This window comes from Passer montanus, unplaced genomic scaffold, assembly GCF_014805655.1.
Source record: "Passer montanus isolate IOZ18808 unplaced genomic scaffold, ASM1480565v1 scaffold17, whole genome shotgun sequence".
Classification (NCBI taxonomy): domain Eukaryota; kingdom Metazoa; phylum Chordata; class Aves; order Passeriformes; family Passeridae; genus Passer; species Passer montanus.
The window spans coordinates 8,726,943-8,743,530 of record NW_024364270.1 but is presented as its reverse complement, the minus strand read 5'-3'; the positions used below and the strand labels follow the sequence as shown (position 1 = coordinate 8,743,530).

At 33.3% G+C, this 16,588-nt stretch overlaps 1 protein-coding gene across 2 annotated transcripts in view; it reads left to right on the top strand.

Annotated features, from left to right (window-relative positions):
* The window catches only part of MGAT4C (MGAT4 family member C), a 321,451-nt gene that overhangs the window by 255,204 nt on the left and 49,659 nt on the right, over positions 1 to 16,588 (top strand). The window contains exon 4 of one of the 2 annotated variants that reach the window (XM_039704047.1): positions 7,047 to 7,118. The exons of the other annotated variant lie outside the window; for it this stretch is intronic. The gene's annotated coding sequence lies outside the window, so the exon portion shown is untranslated. The remainder of the gene's footprint in view (positions 1 to 7,046; positions 7,119 to 16,588) is intronic. 2 annotated transcript variants of the gene reach the window in all.

Here is a 16,588-nt window from a genome sequence, read left to right as displayed (position 1 = left end):
TATTCTGAAAACAGCAAACTATCTGATTACAGTAGTACATGCTTATGCACACACACACTCTTGCATGCGTAGGATAAATAAATTCTCTAGAACATTTCAGAATGACTGGTCTGTTCATATGTATTGTATTTACAACCATGCTGTTGAAGTATTTTAGCACAAATTCTGTTGCTATGATGAAATATTTAGCTGGAGTGATGGCACTTGGTATACATCATTGGAGCAGCAGCTATTAGTGTTATGTAGTACATCATCAATGTGACAACTTTGAGAGGACATGTAATATATAACCAGAAAACTCCCATTTGGACATCAATATGTGGCATTTACTGGTATTAATAATGCAGTGGTTTTAGTTTCAAACAGCAAATAGACATAATTCTGATTTTAAACAGCAGTGAAATTCCTGTAAACAGTGCGACAGCACTTTCTACCATGCAGTGACTTTTGTGATAAAAAATGATTCTCGGCCTAGAGTCTATGTATATGGATTACCACCACTTACACTGCTATATGGGTAAAATAACCCACCATCAACAAAATAAAAGAAAAAAAAGGTCAAAACCAAATAAGACAAAATATTATCAAATGAAAGCAAATACAGACAGAACTGGTCAGCCATTCCATCAGCAAAACAGTTTGGTACATGCTATGAATTATTCTGTGAGTAAAAAGGATCAGTGAGAGCAAAATGAAGAGCCTCGAGAAATAGAAAAATCCCTTGATGGTTGTGGAAATTGATGTATAACTTAGGTGATACACCTTCATCATTTAAACATAAAGTCATGAATATAGGAGATTCTAACATATACTCAAAGTGTTGAGGAAACTTCCCAGTCTGAGCATTCACGAGATTCTCTGTCAGTCACACTCCCAACACCGGAGACTTTCACTGCTAGACCAAAGCCCCTCCACAGCTCCAGTGAGCCCACAGATGCCCTGCACACCCCAATCACAGTCAGACCAGGTTTCCTGAACAGTTTAACCCCAGGTTTCCCATAGCAAAGTCTGAGATATCTCATTCCATAAAGCCATTTATTCACAGTGCAGTAAGCCTGGGCTCGTGCCTCCAAGGAGGAACCCCCAGCAATGGAACCCCTGGGCTTTTATACCTTCACAATCTACCCAAGCAGAAGTCTTGCTCTATTCCCTGATTCTCAGCTCCTGCTGTGTCTCCCAGTGTCCATCCACCTGGCTGACACCACCTTCTTTGTGCCTTTTGGTAACCAAAGGGTTGGCACTTCATGGCCTCTTGTCTCAGGCTTCCTCCCAGAACTCAACCTGCATGTTATTCTGCAGCTTGCAAATAGAGGTGCCTGTGCCAGATGTATTCCTCAACAAAAGGAGTGGTCAATATATCAGGATGTAATTTTTGTTCCTTAAAACAACATATATTTCATAGTATCAATTAAAAGAGATTTTTTTTCTTTAACCATGAAAACGGATGTTTGCTTTCCTCAGTTATCACTGAAATTTAAACTTTAAAAATGGTCTGAGTATTCAGTTCAATATTACAACTATATTGTAAAATCAGCACTGAATCTAAGAATTTTTATTATCAGTCTTACTAATGAAAAATAGCAACAGGCTTGTAGAATCACAGACTCATAGAACAACTCAAGCAAGAAGAGATACATAAGGATCATCAATTCCAAATTCCTTTTATTCACAGGACTACCTAAAAATAAATTTTCCAGAAAGATTAAGGAAACAGGTAACATACAAGCCTAATCAATCCAAAGAAAATGTAAGGCTTTTAGATAAAAAGAAAATAGTATTTTACTATTTGAATCCAAATATATCACAAAATACTTCCTATGTTAATATTATTTTCCTCCTTAAAGCAGTATAATTTTTTCTTATCTTACAGTACATATTAATTTTTTTTCACTCTTGATTTACAACATGGTATCATAGCTGTCAATTTAGAAATGAACACATTATAGAAACAAAAACCAGGCAACATTTAAATTAGCAATGGGTGAGGTGGAATCCAATAGCAAGTGAAGAAAATGCACAAGAGTGGACTTGTTCAGCACATCTCCTAAACATCTAGTCAACAGACCTTCCACTTTAGTCCTGTGCCTCAAATACCTCTTTGACTTTAGTGCTGTTCCCTACTTCCACCATCTCCACCATACAACAACAGCAACAGAACCCAACGACAAAACAAATGTATAGTCTACCCCTGTATTTTGAGTTATATCTGATGGTAGAATTCAGTTTTAATAGCCTTACCTGAAGGGTTTCAGTGCTTTTAGTAGATTTGTATCATTCTCTAAAGACTGGTATTTCTTGATTGGAGCTTAAATTTTTAAAACCAAGGTTTTTCAGTGCTTACTCTAAATTTCCTTCTTGCTATTGGAAATGTTTACTAGTGAAGATGGCTTCAGCATTTGTTCCTTACTTTTGGGCATTCTTGAACTAGACAGGACAGGGAGACATTTAGTTGTATATATGAACCCATTACAGAATGTTCTGGATTGTAATTCCTTCCTTGACTAATAAACTGGTGCTTTCATTAACTAAATGAAACATTAATCAAAATGCACATTACGCAATGGATATGTTGCACTCTGTACTGACAATAAAGTTTTCTGATAGCCAGCAATGTTCCATACCTAATTTTACCCTTAGAGACTGCTTACAGATTATTTTTTTAAAATTTGTGCCTCCACATTTAAACTTTACTTTCTGATAAACTATCAGTTAAATGTGTTGGGGAAAACAGGCTTAAAAAAAAGAATGAAATATGAATAAAGAAAATACATCTAAAAGTTCACACTAATAATATTAGATGGTTTTGCATAATGTTTATTAAAATATTCTCATGTCTTTGATTTTTTTTTTTACCTTCAGTATTATCTAGCTGGAAAGTGTCCTTTTGAGAGACATACAAGAACATTTCTTCCTTATATAAATATGAATTTGACAAAATGTTCGAACTTCAGCATTATATATATTTGTAATAGCCTTTCTTGTCCTTTGACAGTATGCTAAGAGAATATTTTATTGCTTTTAATTTAAAAAAATGTATTTTAATTTTTAAATAAAATATAACAAAGATAATTTATATTAAGCAGAAAAAGGAGTTCACTTTAGACTATGGTATTTACATATTCTTGATATTATTAGTTTGACCTGCTAACAACCATAATGATACAAATAAATAGATTTCAAATACCTAAATATACACATTACTTTAAATGAGTTTAGGTTAATAACTAAATAAAAAAAATGCAAGAATGATTATTTCACGTAACTATGACTTTTAATCCTAGATATTTTTAGGAAATGAAGGTTGAAAGCAAATGTGTTATTTTTTTCTTCTGTTTAATTTTCAGTGCTTGTTTGATTGATTTTGTTTTTTACTTTTTAACCTAAAATTATTTATAACAGAAACTATGTCTCATCTCATCTGATAGCATAAGGAAGAGAAGCAATCCCTGACACACAAGTAGGTGCTCATTTCAACATAATTTCCCAACTATTTCACAGTAGTGAATGGGGACTGTGATTTTTGGAACATATTTGGTGATTTATGGAGTAACTAAACAAACACAGTTCAACAATTGTCTAGCTAATAAATCATGAAACACCCCTTTTTAACTGTTTCTTTTATGCTTGAATTATTGATGCTTATGTCTTCTGTTGTAATATCCTTCTAAAACACTGTTAAATATGGTGTGAAATTATGTGATATTATTGAGAGCTTAAATAGTAAGTACCATCAAGATAGCTCAAAATATAAGAATGTCTTTATGTTACTTTGCTTTTTCCCAAATGCTAGTCTGGTCTGTTATTTTCTGGTCTATTCTTTCTTTCCTGTTCCAATCCCTCACTCTGAGATATTTCAACTACTGTACAGGTTTGACCTATCTCTCCAAAAGATGTGCTACTCCTAATATTCATGAAAAATAATTAATTTTCACTATTGTACCACTCATATATTGCAGCCCTGTTATTTGAGTCCTATGAAAAATTCCTTTTCTTGCACCCTTTTTTCCCTGCTGCTCATCATTGCTTCCTTGGATATCAGAGCTACTCTCCTCTGAATGTGTTAGGCACTCATGAATAATGACATAAAAGCCTGGCATTGCTTTAGAAGAAGAGACCTTTATTACACTTTTCTAACAACCATTAATATTTCTAATACTCAGCAGTTTTCTGATTTTCTTTTGTGAAAGGATGAATCATGACTACATGGCAAAATGGCATGGGGTCAGCAACCATTACTGCTTTCATTAATGCAGCTGAAATGCAAAGAAGTAGAATAATACATTTCTTCTGTGTCTGACAGGAAATTTCTAGGTTTTCAACACCTCTTATCTGCTTTCATTGAGTTCATAAACCCTAATTAAAGCAAAAGTCTAGCACAATGGTTCACATCATTTTTTTCTGATCCTGAAAAACTGTGCCTGTGCCTGAAAAACTGTAAGGCTGCATGTACATCAAATAATTTCCTTCTTCATGGGAAATATGATGAGAATTATTTTTTGCCATAACAGCAGGAAAAAAAAAAAAGTTATGACTCTAGTTCTTCTTCATAAGGCTCTAACCCTCTGGGGTCATGCCTGAAAAACACAGTCCCTAAATGCTGAAATTCATGGTGGGAGGCAGCAAAGGAGGGGAGGAGGAAAGCAAGATAGCAAAGTTAGTGTTTCTTTGCAATCTAATGGATCATCCAAAATACAAATGTATACTCCTAAAGTGACTTGCTGATTTTTCTCTAAGGACACATAGTGCAAGTAGGAAGAGAAGACAGTGACCCAAATGTATTGTCTTAACAAAAACCTTGGTACACTTTATGTACTACATGTACTCATTGACTGCACTCTGATTAATTCCCGAGAAAACTTGTATTTAGTGTTTTCTCATTAAATTTTAAGAGAATCTTAAAGTTTTACTATTCTTGGGAGGCAGTCAATCAAACTTTCTACCATGAAGGATCAATTCAGACCTGTTGGGGAGAACTCTGAAGCTACATACAAGGAAATGTAATTTGACTCTGAAAAAGCTTCCCAGAGACGTTAATACAGAGATACTTGCAGACAGCTTAAGCCTTCAGGCACATGACCAGAACAGCTTGTCCATGAACTATGTAAAAGTTCCTACTTTGCTGTTCCCAGCAGCAGTAGTCAATATGACTGCTTTCCAGGCAAATGATTGTGCTAACATGCCTGAAGGCAGGTCAATGCAGACAGACATCTGTCTATAAAAGTCTCAACTCAAAGTATTCATGTTCTAGCAAGAAACTACTTCAGAATGCATCAAGAAGAGAATATATCTAAAGCAAATTTATAAGCCTATAACTTCTCTGGGGCTTAATAGATCAATTGAGAGTTTTCTACTGTCATTTATAATGTATATAAGGACATCAAACATGTACATCCGTAAAATTGTTAGTAATTTTAAACTAAATTTAAATTCCTTTTCAAGCCTAAAAAATTGGAAAAATGGCAAAGTAGATCAATAACAAAAACCGACACCTTCACTTCTATGAAGTGTTGACATGTACAGTATAAGCTCTATGACCAATTTTTTTAAAAATTGTGTTATAAACTATCAAGTTTATTGATATCATTACTCTTGTGATTATCCTTTCTTCTTTTCTCCACCATGCTCTGGGCAGGATGTGTGGAAAGAAAAAGGAAGTAAATAAAAAGGGCTTTTTTTATTTGAATTCCACTGCCCATAAAGATGGTTGTTCTCATTTAAGGTATTTCACCTTGTAAATCCATATTTCTAGAAGCCATTATGTAAAAGATAGATAAATATTTTTAATAGAGGAGCCAAATATCCAGTATACTTTTTATTTATAGCTAGTAGAAACTGAACTGGGTTTTAAAATTATTATTTTTCAAGCAGCAGTCTCTCATTTTGTAAATACTTTTTTCTGTAGTAATAAATGATATATATTTATATCCCCTGTGAGGCATCTTGTCTTGAAAAATAAAATGTAATTTAAGGTATGTCACTTCAGGAGAAGCCTCATGGGAGGCACACAAAAAACCAACTTATATTTTACTCAAGCAGTAAAAATAGAGAGAGATTTTTTAGTATTTCAGTTTCCTATAGCAACACACTTGTTGACCTGCTTTAAAATATTCTGTCCATTTTTACCTGATTTTTGATTTTCAAAACTAAGCAAGAAAATAAAATAATCATTACTGAGACCTAACTGAAACTTGATTCCTAAAAGGAGTCACTGAACACAAAAGTTCATGGCGCCGGGGGGAGGTGGGGTACAAAACCTATTTTATTTTCATATTTTTTCAGGAGCAAGTTTTATGCATGTATATATAAAAATATAATGACCATATCAATGTATGTATGTATATATAAAAATATAATAATGACTATATCAATGCCTTAATCTTTTTTTTTTGGCTTCTGTTTAAGTAATTATCATACATGCCTTATATAATCATGTATAGTTTTATCAGTACTAAAAACCCCAGAAAGTAATGATCACACAGGTAGCTATAAATAAATTGTAACTATGTCATTAAATATTAAAAAGTGCAGCAATGAAGCTCTTTTGGTCTCGTCAACTCTTTTCTTTGTAAAAGACAATTGAGTCAACATACACTTGCTCTTTTTTTTCTCCACTAAAATGAACTGGGGTCTAGCACATCCATTGAAAATATATTTCTGGGCAGCTAGGAAAAATTTTCAACTATCACTGAACTGAAAACTGGAAAAAAAAATTAACACATGAGATGTTTTGTAATGGTATTGTCCCTTTCTGAATTCCCTTGTGAGCCTGTCTTCAGAGAGAAATGCAACACAGAGCTGAGCTTTGATTCAAACCTGTTCCTACTCTCAGCTGGGAAACACAGGGCACTGGATGTGCATTTGTGAGACACAGGCTGGACCTTGGTGACCAGTGCTGCCCTGAACTTCAACCACATCCTGGAGGCTGTGCAAGAAATAGATTTCTTTGTTTGTCTGGTATTTGTGGTCTCAGTGATCCCTGGCAGCAACAAAGAGTGATAAAAAGTGAACCAAACTTTAATAAAACTCAGTACTACCTTTTTTTGCAGGGTGTTTGGTGTCTCTCAGGATGTTCACCTATCTTCGCGAGTTATAGCTGCATGAAATGTTGGCAGAAAAAGGTAACACCATCCTTAGAGATTTTTGAGTGAAAATACTGAATATTGGAATTCAGTGCCCAAACACCCAGAATTCATGCTGTCACATCTGATATTGACGTGCTCCCCATTTTCACATGATACGTCTACTTATAGTCTGCATATGCTGATAATTATTAACAGTATTCCAGAAATCCCTATTTTTCCATTTATCTTAAACAACTTCTCTCCCTTGATATTTTTCCTACTTTTCTACTGTTTAATCACAATTTATATGTTGAGTTCACCTTTTATCCAAATAAGCAATCATAGGTTTTGGTTAAATTGTGGTTGTATTCGGCAAACAATACTTTAAATTCTGCATCATTTCAATTGCTGAAGAAGCATAGCTATTTTCAAATTATTGAGACAATAATGACACAAATAGATACACCAGAAATTATCCAGGATAGCAATAAAAAAATCTTAATGAGTTTCTGTCTACAAAACTGTTTTTCAAAAGTTAACCTCAAGGCTCTTATATTATTAAGTAGCCAGAGACACTCAGTAACAGTATTTTTTAAAAGTCTTATAAATATACTAATAGATTATAAAGTTGTTTTGTTTTTTTCTCTGCAGTGGTGTAGCAGACATGGCCATTAACGTAATGGAAATAAACATTTGCACACCTAATCCACACCGCTTTATATTGGATTAAGATTTTTCATCAATATAGCTGTGAAACTAAAATGAAAATTTTAATTTGCTGTTCATTAAAGAATTATGCTCTCATTTGGTTTATCACAGTGTTTGGGCTTTTCCCCCCATAATATTCTTCATTGATTTTTTTTTTTATTGCAGCTGCAGTTTGATTTTTCAAGCAGACTCTAATATTTACCCACTGGAACGAAACTTTATGTGTAGGAAATTAATTCCTTGATAGTTAAATTGTAAGTAGACCTGATAGTGCCATGATAGCTCTTGAAAAGAAATATTATAGATGTCAAAAGCAACTGTTTCTTACAAAAGAAGGCCAATCTTCAGTGCAAACCTCAGAAATAGTCTGCTCCCTTTATTAATCTGCAACAAAACCTCAGTCACTGCACTTGCAATGCAGTTTCCCCAAATAGACACATATTCTTTCCACTGGAACCAGTTTATTTTTACCTGTCCTATTAACAATTGTACTCTCAGGTATTCTTTTTATTAACAAAAAACTTGGGCTGTGGTAGTCAGGAAACTAGTAAGAAATTTACAGTACTGTAACATCACATGGTTTAAACGCAGCTTGAAAAAGATGTAGTTTATAAAAACATTATGGAGTATGGATGGAAAGTTGAAAACATTAAGGAAGAAGGGAAACTATTTTAAGAAAACTATATGTGCAAAAGAATTTTAGGATGTACTTTCCTGTTTTTCTGTGATATTCATTAAAATTAACTTTAGTAAGCATAATGTATAATACAAATGACTAAACTGTATAATGCAAAAATAATGTTGAAATACTTCAGTAGCATCTGCATGTTGTGTGCAAATTACTATTTTCCAATCAATAGGCATTTTAAGCTACAATTGATATTCTGGAGCTGTAATACACAATTTGTGCTATGGATATTATATATTCAAATCACAGATATGAGCTCTAGAGAAACAATTACAATATATACTACAAATGCATATTAAAAGGCAAATCACATTAAGAACCATGCTTTAAAAGGAGACATAACCCAGGCTTCAATTTTGCACCTGCAGTCATTTCCAGAATCAACGGGATGGTCACATAATTGCAAAGCAGATGATTGTATGTGTTGCAACTGTTGAGATAGTTAATTTTCAGGTTCAGTCATCCAGTTACATATTTAAATGCTGTAATTTGTGTCAACAATTGTTAATGCATACAAGATTGCCAACATAAAATTTCTTTTGCTTTTGACAACTGGGCCTTAATATCTATGCATTGTCTTGTCTTCGGGTATGTTCTTGGTTGAAAGAAAGGGGGATACTTGTAATGATATAAAAAAAGGAGATTTGGTATTTTCTTTTTTTTTTTAAGACAAATATGCATTTCTGGTTAGATTTCAAATTATTCTTTATTGAATTTAGGTAAGCTGAAAAACATGGGGTTTGATATATAAGAAATACTTGTGGATGCAGAGGGTCCAAAGTGGGTTAAAGCTACTTACATTTTTTTTTCTTCTGGATTTCCAAAGTTGGAATTTTTTTAGACTATTTTGACTGCTTTCATTTCACCCCAGAAACTGGCTAGCTGCTGTTAGCCAATTGACTGTATGAATGTTATTTTCACAGACCATGTGTTGAAGGTGCTCACTTTTGTCTTGGATACAAAAACCCCTGTGCGATTAACAGATATCCCCAGTATCCCCTACTCTGAGACATTTCTGTATATAGCCTACACAAAATCTCAAAATACTACCTTAAATTCAGGAGAAGGTTTAAACAAAATGTTCTGGAGCTTAATAAATACTATTTTTTTAGTGAAACTTGGCTTTGTCAGAAAAATTCCAGTGAGAAAAATTTTCATTTCATGTTATCCAACCTCTGAGTTGCCTCTTGCAATATTTCTTCAATATTGTAAAGATCATAACTATGAAGATGAAAGACTACCCCATGATTCCCCACACATGCTTTTTAGCAACCAATATATGGATTACCTGCATTTGCACACAGATGAGTTATTCTGAATATAGTTTTTTCTTGGTCTTCCACATGACCAAACCACAGACTACTCACTTAAATGAAACATGTTAACAAGAGTATTTGACTTTGTGTTTGCAAGTTATTTGCAGCTACCAAGCTGTAGCTCAGCTGTAGAAAGATGAGCATGACCTCTTTAGGAGAAACACTGAATGCAGTGATTCTGCAGTACAGAGGGATGGTAACTTGTTCCACCTCAGTGGCACGCTTTCTAAAACAGATCTTTAAGAGGTCTTTATGCCTCACATCCTTTTTTGCACAGATATTTCTGTTTTGAGACACGGAAATAACTGATTTTCTGGGTATTCAAAATATTTTCTTATTGTCATATGAAAAAGATCTCATGAACTGCCTTCTCGGGTATCTCTGGCCTTCAGTTTAGAATTAAGACCTGAGGTTGAGAATAAGCAAAGTATTGCCAGCGCAGATTAGCTGAGGTCCCATACATGTTTAAAGATCTTGTACCTCACAAGAAAAAGTGCAATAGTCAGAGAACTGTGAATTGCTATGGAGTTTACCTATTATCCAGAATAAAAATATTTTAAAGCAGTCAAAACTGTTCAGAAAAATGATGGCTAAATTACTATTATCACTAGGGTAGGATTTAGCACACAGATTAAGACCAAATGGGTGTCTAGTTATCTAGTCAGTATCGTGAATGCTGCAAACAGAATCTCAAAAGCTGTTAGGCTGATCAGCCACCCAAATACAGGACTGAATTTCCCAGAGGCATCTGTTGTCTTTGTAATCACTGTGACACATGCTTTTGGCTTCAATTAACTCTTCATTTTAAAAATATGAGAATCTGTAGGTTTAACGTTGAATCTTTTAGCCATGTAAGCATGATTCACATGTCTCAAAGGGTCAAAGATGTTACCAAATTGTGATACTCTGGAATCTCATATTAAATTGCTTTTTGCTGAACTGAACTGCTGAACTGTTGCTGGCTGAACTGCTCCTTAACCATCACTGATTATGTTGAATATCATGTGGACAACTTCCTTTCAAGAAGGAACCTTGTGTCATTTTAGGTGCTCTAAGTTATCTGCAATGTCTTCTTGGATGCAAACATAGTCCAGGACCTATAGAAGAGCAAAACCCCAATAGCATGGCAGATGGAAAGATTCCTGAGTGAATATCAGTTGACAGTATCTAGCTAATGTGCAAAGCTGATCTTTCATTGACATGTAAATATATCCATAGAGACATCTTCATCTGTAAGAACAATCTCAGTGTCATGAGCTTTTTGGAGTACACTTTTTTTTTAATATGTGAATTTGTCTTTACCTGAGGTGAAGGCAGCTGTGCTTAGAAAATGCGACAGACATCCTGGTGAGTAAAAAGATCTGATCTTTAGCACGTGTAAATACATGTAGCTTTAGTGATTTAGATCATATGGGAGCTGACTGAGCTATGACAAAAGCACTCAGCGTTGTCTGAGGTCTGTATTCTGTGACACTAAAAAATGTAATCCGTCATATGGCAGAATCAATTATCTTTAAAACCCAAGGGAAAAGAAAAATTGAATTGTCTTTCACTTAACTCTTTTAACACCATTTACATACAAAACCATAGTTCTTTAATCTTTCAGAAGTACAAAATCAGGTATTTCTCGGAAAGACCTGTCTCAGAATTATTTTAAACTAGCTAATTCTTCGAAATGTAAGAAAGCAAAAGAGAGTAATTTCAATGATGAAATAACATTTTTTAGAAAGCAAGATTTTTATGTTTTACTATTTAAGAGAGAAAGAAATAGCTAATTTTGCAATTAGGTGTTACTGATTTTCTAATCATTGTAAGAAATACCTTGATAACTCTCCACTCATAATAAGGGCATTTACTCATAATATTATAGCTCTATTTGTTCAACTGTAGAACCTCAGTTAAAATTAATTCATAAAAGATTTGAAGTGAATTCTTTTTCTTTCTTATGATGTCTTCTTCATATGCCCCTGAGTGCATTATTTGCTTGTTTCTTTTATAGAACATTTATGAGTACAAATAAACAAAGCAGTTTTGAATTGATTATTGTAGCTTTATTATGTTTTGATATAGACTTTTGCAGGTATGAAAAATAAGTGCATGAGATGGATTCATATTTTCCTTCAAAAGAAAAAGTCTACATTTTTATACTCTCTTTGAAGCAAGGTTTTGTGTACTTGATAAAGCTACTGAGTATGGCAAAGACTAGTGACCTGAATCATTAAATGCTGTCAAAAAGGAGCAATGTTTTCCTAGCAACATCAATCAAATGGTAATGCCCTCTGACATTATTCCTAAAGGACTTTGGAAACTATTGCAGACAGCTATGGGATGTTTTATTATTGTACAGGAAATGCTGAGCAGAATTTTTGAGTAGGCAAAGGGATTACATAGTACAACATAAACACAAATCTAATTTTAATAATATCATATATACATATATACATACATATATATATATATGTTTAAAATTCTTGGACTAGAACTAAATATATATATATATACTTCTTGTAGACTAGAATTTCATTATTTTCCTGTAAAAGCTGGGTACTACAGGAAGCAAAATCTTACCATTTTTGTCCAGTCTCTGGGATATCAGAAAACATCAAACAAATAGACTGCAGTTTAACTCTCAGAGTAAAGGATGGCACTTGATAGCATTAATGATTTCTAACCCAAAGTGCTATGGCCAGGCTAGAAATGCTTTTAACTTATTAATTAATAAAAATATTAAGTAACCTCTGAAGACATGCCCCAGCTTTTGCTTGATGCTAAAGTCTTTTTTGGTGCCACTTAAATAAATACAAAGTCAGAGATAGAAGTAAAGACAACTTTTAACTTTTCTGACTTTTCCAACTCTTCAGCTTGATCCGGTGCTGAGATGGTTTCTAATTTATACCAGCTGAAGGGCTACTGAGACCTTGCCTTTCTTCACCTCTGGCATTTGTTCCAGAAACAACTAGAACTGACATGCCATGAAAAATTTTCAATATCATCTTTACAGCCCCAGAGAGATCCCTCTACATTCTAGGAAGACCAAGCACTCCCTAAGGGCATTTTCCTGCACTTAATTTAAGCAAGCGGACTAGAAGCTAAACTCGGTACATTTTTCTTACACCAGAAAAACTTCAAGTTATGAAGAAGTTTGATCAATACTGTAATAAATATTTTAGGGCTCCAAATATATTTTTTCCTATGATTAGCCATCCTTTTTTTTCTGTTAGATGAGACATAACTTATATATATGATACCTATCTATATTTGTAATTGGAAACCTGGCTGCCACAGGAAATGATGTGTCATGAGACAGTTAATTTTACATACTATTTTGAGTGGAATAAAAATTCTCTTTCCTTTTTGTGGTCAGATAATGTCCAAAAGTACTTTTTTTTCCAATACTGGACATCCATTGGTGGAATAATGTAAAGTGGCTGACACCTGAACATCACTGGGAAGAAGAAACACATTGTCTGGGATCACAAAATGGTTATGAAAGCATGTAACACCAATATTTGAATGGATTTTACCCCTATCTTGATAAAATCTATTAAGTGCTGATTAATTCTACTAAGTTTGTCCAGCTAAGGTATTTTAGGAATGATTTAGTTAGCCAGGATTTGATTAAAAGGAACAAAACTTAGTGCTGAACAATGTTTTAGAAGTAAGTAGGACTTGATTTTAGTAAATTTTTAATAAATTTCATTAATGCAAACAACTATACAATAATATTTTTAAGTAGTCTCCAATATATATAATGTATACAACATATTGTATATAAATTTTTTCTGAAATTGGAGATGGTTACTATTCCAATCAAAAAGCAACTGTTTTGAAACTAGACATTTTTTCATTATCAAAATATCTACCTACAGACTTTCCAGGAAATCCTTTTTATTTCATTACACTGGAAGCCATGGTGCACTGCTAAAAAATGAGGGAAAATGCAACTACCTGTGAAAGTTTAAAAAAACAAAGTACAATGCCTAAAATATACTTTTTTCTTTATATTAAAATAGTCTTTTACTCAAAGAGTAATGCGTATTCTGAGACATGACTAAAAATCTCAATAGGAAGTTGCAGCTCTTCTGTGTTTGAAATTTTTATAGCAATGATTATTTTAAAAATTTAATAACAGCACACAAAATGAATGGCAAATCTACAGTTAGCTCCAGGTACCTAGCATAGCCATTCAGTGACAATTATGTACTATTCAACAGATGTATTTTTTCATTTATCTGTGGGGTTTTTTTGTTTGGTTTTTTTTTTTTTTGGCATGCTAGTAGGTTATTAGTGTGAGTATGGTAGCCCTGGGAAGGCTCAAAGAGTCATCTTTTAAAAAAAGGTTGTAAGAGTCAAGTCTTTTTTATGTACTTCCATAAAAGACAGCTAAAGTGCTTTAGGGAATATTCTTCTTGGTATGAACATGAATAATTCCCATTAGCCATTCTGGCAGTGCAGTATATGCTCAGAAGAGGGAATGGATCTTTTTTGATGACTTTTTAAAAAATAAATCAAGCTGGTTATTGTTTATCTGCTCCTCGGAAAATTTACCACTTAAAGTGAATAAAGTCTGATACAGATTGATAAAGTAACATTGGTAAATAGATTAAAAACAGGAAGAATTTTGTATCTTTTTAATACAAGCTTTAATAAGCTCATTTTACTGTGAGTCCTATAAAAGAATTATACAGCTTTGCACTACTCTGATTATAAAAAAATAACATATTGAGAAATCATTTACTAAATGTATGCATATATGAGACTATTTTGCAAGTAAACTTGAATAAAGGTTTTACTGAATGTTGTCAGAAAATGTTTAAATTGAGAGGAGAGTATTCAAAGTTATTGAATGGGAGAACCCTTTTCCTACTCTGACACTAAGCTGGTCCATTGCCTGAAACATATTTTGGTAAAATATTGCTTTGATACAACGTAGAGAATGTCATGGTTTCATTTTTGCTGTCTTGAAAAATTTACCATTTGAAAATAATATCTATATCTTATTTTATTCTCATTTATAGAAAATATTTTTTCATGTTACTAAATGGTTGGATTAAAAGCAATATCAGCTGCTTTTATGTGAAAATTTGTATTAAATGAAAACTACTACCTTTACTAACTTGCTTATGGTTTCCAGTTCAGTTGTAATGAGTCAAATCTCTGACTTCAATTTATATGCTTGATTTGGTTTTTAGTCCCATCTGGGCTTTCTTGATGCTAAGTCTGTATGTGCAGGAATTAATTTGCTTATTTGTTCCTGAAGTCATCCTGGATCTGCTACACAATGCAATGGCAAAAAAGCATGAATAGTCATAACCTGCTACAGCTCTGCCTGTTTGTCTCAGAGGATATATTTTTTTCTTGTGGTAGTACAGCATTAACAATCTAGGAAAGGTTATAAAAGAAAGAATGTGCCTTACAGGTGTGTTTCCAAATGAGTATCAATCAGACTCTTCTGTGACTGTTGGCAATTTTCTGTTCAATTGTTTTATGGTAGACTGTAAAAATAAAGGTAACATTAACTCAAGTAGAATATTCACAATGGCAGAAAGAACCCTTTTACAAATTCACATGTATAATCTTAGGATAATAATATTAATACAAAGTGTGTCTGAAATGAACACATTGATTTACTTAGTTTATTTCTTTTTTTGATATCTTGATATCTTACTTCTTTATGTTTCTGTCTGTGCCCTGGGGGTTTCCTAATAAAAAAATGGGAAGTCTGGTTGATCATGAGTTGTATCCAAAAGACTATGGAGAAGTAACTGACATCAACTTCCAGGAATGTCATGAAATGTTGCCACTGGTTGTGTAATTAATTTCTAGTAATGTCACTGATGGTAATGATAATCTGACAGGGGACGAGCCTCTTTTTTTTTCTCTGATTTACTTTTATAAGAAAGAAAAAAGGAAGAGGAGGATATATTATCATCAACAAAAAGAAAAAAAATGAGACATTTTTCTGAATGCAGATTTGGAAATGTATTTGCTTACTTAATTTTTAATGTTGCAATAGGTTAGTGTGCAATTGTACAGGAAATATGAAGAAAAGGTAAAACTGAGTAATGGGAAAAAATTTTAAAGTTAACTAGGAATAGGTCAAGATTAGCATATTTTGTATCTGGGGAAAAGCAAGTTAACAGCATGGCATTTCAAAAGCAGTCAAAATTTGACAGGTACTAAACCACAGACTAAACTCTGAAAGAAAAGAAAATCCTATTTAGAATTGTATGCTTTACAATGAAAATTTATTATGGATCACCTATTAAGCTTCATCATTTGAAAACCCATATATAAAAAAATTTCTTTTAAGAACATAATCCCATTCATCTTTTTCAGATAAAACTTCCCTTGACCTCAATGTCTGGGAATATATTAAATTAAAATTTCCACTGTCTGACCTATTTATATTGCTGTATGCTACCAAAGCATGCAATTGAAATAGACTTCACATCTTTTTCCCCATTAGAATCACAGAACTATTTGGTTCAAATATATTAGCAAATAGTTGTTGCAAAACAAACAATAGAGAGTTATTACATGCACCTATGGACTTGAAAATGTCAGTGTGAAAATAAGTATATATTTAGATGCTGTCTCCAAACAGACCCTGCAATGGTTAACTGTTATTTCTACATAAAATCTTAAATACATGTCCCTGAGGAGCTACCACTTCAGCTTTCTCCTCACAGAGGCCCCCACAGCTTCCAGTGCCAGTGCCATGTACCCTGGACAACACGTAGCAAAACTTGACCTGCTTTAAAATGGTGGGACTGAGAAAGATGTAGTAATGAAGTTTACAGGCAGCCTAGGAA